Source organism: Sorex araneus, chromosome 11 (assembly GCF_027595985.1).
Source record: "Sorex araneus isolate mSorAra2 chromosome 11, mSorAra2.pri, whole genome shotgun sequence".
NCBI classification, from domain to species: Eukaryota; Metazoa; Chordata; class Mammalia; order Eulipotyphla; family Soricidae; genus Sorex; species Sorex araneus.
In genome coordinates, this window is record NC_073312.1 from 32,075,054 (window position 1) to 32,081,143 (window position 6,090).

Genomic DNA, 6,090 nt, shown 5'->3' on the forward strand with positions numbered 1-6,090 from the left:
ATGCATCTGTTAGAAGAAATGGATTTATGAAATTTGCTTATAAATGAATGGAGAGTATCATGCTGAGTAAAATGAGTCAGAAGAAGAGGGGCAGACAGAATGATTGCACTTATTTGTGGGATATAAAATTAAACAGTATGATACTAATACACCAGGACAGTAGAAACAAGGGCTAGGAGGATTGGTCCACAGTTAGAAGCCTAGAGCTTCCAACCTAGTGCTTCTCCCAAGAGCTGGGGGGAAGGCAGTTGAGATAGAGAAGGGACCATTATGACAATGATAGTTGGAAATGATCATTCTAGACAAGGACTGCACACTAAAAGTAGGTAAAAGGACAAACATGATAACCTCTTAGTATCTGTATTGCAAACTATAATGCCCAAAAGAAGAGAGAGAGAGAGAGAGAGAGAGAGAGAGAGAGAGAGAGAGAGAGAGAGAGAGAGAGAGAGAGAGAGAGAGAGAGAGAGAGAGAGATAGTGCCTGCCAGAGTCAGTCCTTGAGTGTGGCAGGAGGGATACTGGGCACATTGGTGGTGGGAAATGAACACTGGTGAGGGAAGGGTGATGGAGCATTGTATGACTGAAACCTGATCATGAACAGGTTTGTAACTATATCTCACAGTGATTCAATTAAAAAAAATAAGAAAACAACTTCTTTCTGTCTCCTGGGTAAACTTCTTTATTAGTCCCCAGTAATGCCTGATGGATCACTGTCTTGGATCTTTTGAGGGACAGGTTGGGTATCTTTTCTTATAAAAATATAGGCATATCCTCTCCACCAAACATTTGCATCTTCCTATTTATTCTGTTTCCCCTTTTCTTCATCCCTAAACAAGATATGCTCATTTTTCTGGATTTTATCTAGAACATTAGCCAGTGTTTTCAGCTGCACAATTTTCCTTTTCCTTGAAGACAGAAAAAAGGGGGTTGGGGGTGTTTTTGCAAATAATGTTCTATGCATAATAAATACATTAACTTGGCAATTTTGTAAGTGCCTTTAAAGTTAATCAGCTTCTTCATGGACTCTAATAGAGATTAATATTTTCTATATTTTCACTACTCTGACTGCATACTGGCTATCAGAAACAATATTTATTTCTTCTGTCACATCTTTTAATAATGGAATCACTGCCACCAGTTCCACTTTCTGGGCTGAAAAATAAGGTGTTTGCCACATCTTCATAGTGGGTCCCCAATAGGCCTCTTTTAAAATCAAATTCATTACTTTTAAGAATTGAAACAAGTTAGAGGAAGTGTTTTCATTATCACACAGCCCTAATGAAGTCAGTAAGTTCTAATTGCCATCCCAAATTCATTGGAGTGCTTTTTTTAACGTGTAAATTAGTAAGGACAAAGACTGTTTTATTTGTACCTTGATTAATTAATTGGTGTAAATGGCAGCGTCTTTAAGTATTCTTCCTATTTTGTGTAAGCAAATTTCCAGTCTCTCTTTTTGTTGTTGTCCATGAGATAAAAATATCCAGTCCTTAATTTCTTTTTTTTTTTTTTGCTTTTTGCTTTTTGGGTCACACCTGGCGATGCACAGGGGTTACTCCTGGCTCTGCACTCAGGAATTACCCCTGGCCATGCTCAGGGGACCATATGGGATGCTGGGATTTGAACCCGGGTCGGCCGCATGCAAGGCAAACGCCCTACCCACTGTGCTATCTCTCCAGCCCCCAGTCCTTAATTTCTTGTTGATTAAAAAACTCCTGTAGAGGAATTTTGGAAGGAAAGCTAACAGGCATATTTCTTCATTTAAAGAGATATGCTCTAGTTTGGTTTTGTAAATTCTATCTTGTACCCATTTTAATTCAAATTTCTTAAGTGGGAATTCCCAAAATAGTTCAGATCCAGTTTATATCTCTATTTCTGAAAGTTGTTTAATGTGTTTAAGTTATCAATATAAGCTGTACCTTCTTGTGGCACAATGATATTTCTATTTATTAAATGATCAAGATATAGATTTGTATATTCCTTCTGAATTTTATCAGAAACTAGCCAAAAACCTGTCTGAGCCAACTGATCTTTTAATATGGAATACCAGTTAGAAGGTGATCATCAGTTTGGATGACTATTAAGATATCATTCATATATTGACATAACATAAACACACTCCTGGAAGGCCAAGACTAAATGTGAGGCTGTTTAACATTCCTTGAGGCCTGACTGTAGGCCTGAAATGATTTTAGGGCCTAATGATTTTAATGCTAATGATAAAGAAGAACATTTCATAGAGGTCAAATGTAGGGAACCATTTTACCTTACTGATCTTATCCTGTCACTATTTGTTTATCACTAGCTAACCCCATGCCACACCTAGCAAAGGTTGCCACTCCTAATCTTACTGATCTTATCCTATCAGCATTTGTTTATTACTAGCTGAATCCCGTGCCACACCCTGCATTTCTATTGGGGGTCCCAGCACCACCTCCTCCCAGCAGGGAGGTATAAATACTGTAACTGCCATAGAATAAAGGCCTTTTCTCCCTCCTCTGGGCTCTGTATCTGTTCTTTCGGCTGTGCCCCACGAAGGGTTCTCCCTGCTGAACAGAACAAGACCTCCACATCAACTTCCATAGTCAAACATACAGACTATATAGTTTAAACCACAATATCACATTTGCTTGGTTCTATTAGTTTTATGTGAAAAAAACTTAATTAATTACTTGTTTCAAATTTTTTAAATTTGGTGGCAGGAGGGATACTTCGGACATTGGTCGTGGGAAATGTACTCTGTGGAGAGAGGGGTGTTGGAACATTGTATGACTGAAACCCGATCATGAAATCTTTGTAACTATGTCTGTCCTGGTGATTCAGTAAAAATAAATAAATAAATAAATAAATAAATAAATAAATAAAAGGCCCAGTTCTTTTTTGAAAGAGAATCAGTTTTGCATTTATCCTAACTATTTCAAATCATGAATTATCTAGGCCAGATGTTCTAACACTTCCACACAGAAACAAAACAAACAAGTGCACTTACAGAAAAAGGCCTTCAATCTTTTACTAAATGTTTAGATGCCAGCATAAGAAAACACTTAAATTTCCAATTCTGATAAACACAAGAAGCCTTCTTTGATGGCTTCTGTGCCTCTGTTATTTGTAACACAGCCTAACTTCTCATTAAAGCCAGCTGAGATCAACATTCCATCTCAGAAACCAAACCTTTCAGTCTAATACTAGTCTAACAAGATCCAAAAGTACCTAATTTTTTTAAGTTGTTGGGTTGCGTATCACTCTGATCTATAGTGATGATGCATCTTGCTCAGGTCTGTTGGGGTCTCAGCAGCCAGCCCGGGACCCTGGCCAAATCCCTGCCTTAGAAGCAGGAGCAGGTTCTCTTCACTGGAGCCTAAGGCCCTGTGCCAGCACTCCACCCAGAAAGGTGCCTTTGGTTGAGGAGATAATGGGATGAAACCTGAAAGTCACCGCTTGTCTGAGCTAAATACCCGACCTTGAGAAGCAGGAAACATAAATCATTAGCTAACATCTGTAGAGGGCACAGCAAAGTGTTTACGCCAAAAGTTGATAACCAGGTGTTCACAGTATCCAAACTGCCCTAAAATGTTTATATAAATATCAGTGTGTGAGAGCTAATAAAATGAGAGTTGTTTGACCTCCAACTCTTACCCCTCTGCGTGGTTCTTTCTCGGTGGTGGAGGTGGGGTGGCCGAGGTTTGCAGAGGGCTGGGCAGAGGCTTCTCCCCCTCCCACTCCCTCTCCCATAGGAAGTAAGTCTGGTAGCTTGGGAGATCATACTCCAGTTTGCCGGGGTCTACTGGCCAGGACCCTTACAAGGTCTAAGAATTTCTTTTACTTCTTATTTCAGCCTGGCTGTAATATTCCGGTGTTACACACACACACACACAGACAAATTGACTCCAGAGGGGTAGCTGCCCGCCCCCAACCCAAGAACCCCCCCAACACATATACAAGCTCAATTGGACCCTACCAGTGAAATAAATAGTGCTCTCCCACTCCTCAAAGCTCACTGCTTAGTTTTTTCTGGCTCATAATGAGAATTTCCACAACAAAAAGAAAATACAAATTAGAATTTGCACTCTAGTGTCCACAGTAATATTATTTCTAATAGCCAAATATATGAAATCAACCTTAATACTTATTGACAGATTCTTCACAACAGGTTGTAGTAAATACACTGAATGCAATACTATACCACCATAAAGAAAAAAGATAAAATTGTGCCTTATTCAACAATATGGCTAAAACTGGAGGTCAACAAGTTAAGTGAAATAAGGGAAAGGCAACTGTGGATAATTTCATTCACATGAAATATATACACTACAAAGAACTAAACAAGTCTCTGAATTCTGACTCCAGAAATAAAATAATCAGAAGGGTTCAAGATGGTAGGAAAAGATGGAGAAGATCCAGTGGTCTATAGGGAGGCTCACTGATACTTTGGGAGCAGGTATGTGTACATATATGTATAATATATAACATATGTGTATGAAAATTTGTGATCTTGAAATCATAGAATTCATACTTGAGTAGAAGTTTCTCTGTAAGACTCTCAGAATGTCAAAGCATCATATAGCAGAGAAACTTTAGGGCCTGAGTGATAGTGCAGGGGCTAAGATACTTGCTTTGCATACAGTCATTCCTGGATATTCCCCCAAATCTTGCCAGGAGTGATCCCTAAGAACAGAGCCAGGAATAATCCCTGATACTTTCTGGTGTGAGTCCCCAAACTACAAAAATGTATGAAAGAGTTTAGTTGAAAAACAGAGGACTGGATCAATAGTACAGAAGATAGGTCAGTTGCCTTGTTCACAGCTGACCTGAGTTCAATCCCTGGCACATCATATGGACCTCCGAATCTACCAGGAGTGATCCCTGAGCACAGAGCCAGAAGTAAACCTTGGACACTGCCAGATGTAGTCCAATAAGCAAGAAAACAAAAAAGCACAAGGAAAAGAAAAGAATGAGAGATATTTTAAAAGAAATTGTTTTTAACTGTTTTTCACCAGAGAATTTCTGCATATGCACATATCAATAGTTTATAATTGTTCTATATATTTTTTCGCAGAAGTAGTTTTTATATGTACCACTCCAAGTGATGCCTACAGGTATAAGTGTGACAGTTCACTGCAGTTCTTGGGCCCAGGGGAAGTCAGGTCACCAGGAACCCCAGCAGTGCTCAGAAGCCACCAGGGTCACACCCAACAATGTTTGAGGACCAACAGGGCTACAGGGCTACCCAGGAGACATGTGGTAGGTATCAGATTCACAGCCTTACACATTCTAGACATATGTCCAAACTCCCCAGAACCTATAAATATTTTTTATCAAGTTTAATTTGCAATTTTAATTAAAAAGTACAAAGTTCATCTATGCTTTGAAAACACAAGTGTAGACAAAGTCTTGGATAATTTACATTAGGATGGCTATTAGAAAAGACTAATTTCCAAGAACTTGAAATGGTTTTGTTTTAGAATGATCCCCAAAGGTTACTCTTAATGGGTGTTTCCCAGGTCTTCTGATAAAACCTGAATATACACTTTAGTCAGGTTTGATAAATTTCATTTCCCTAGTAGACAACAGTCTTATTCTACTAAAATATACATTCACTCCTGTTTCTAAACAATCCCAAACCTCAGAAGCAACCAGTACTCTGGATTATAACAATTAATTAGTTTTGTGCGTCTGGAACTAGAAAGAAACAAACACTTTTAGAACACTGTTGTCAATATTTCCCAACAGGATGAAAATTCTCCAGTGCATAATTTCTTTCATTTCCAAGATGATACATGAAAAAATTCCAGGAGGCATGTAGTCACGAGAGCTCATCTACACTAATCCTCTTTGTCCTTCTCTGTGACTGTCATTATGAGGACAAACATAATCCCAAACCCTTTGGATTAATTCTTATGTCTCTTGCCTGCATTGTGGAGAGAGAAAAGGAAGTTTGAAAATTGGCTCATAAAATTTTATTTTTAAAATATAAAACATGATAAGAAAAATTTGCTGTATATTGGCATTCACTAACCCTTGCTCAATTTTATAGTGCCTACTTTCAGTTTTTGGAAGTATGAGCATATTGATGTTATGATTCAATTTTAGAAAG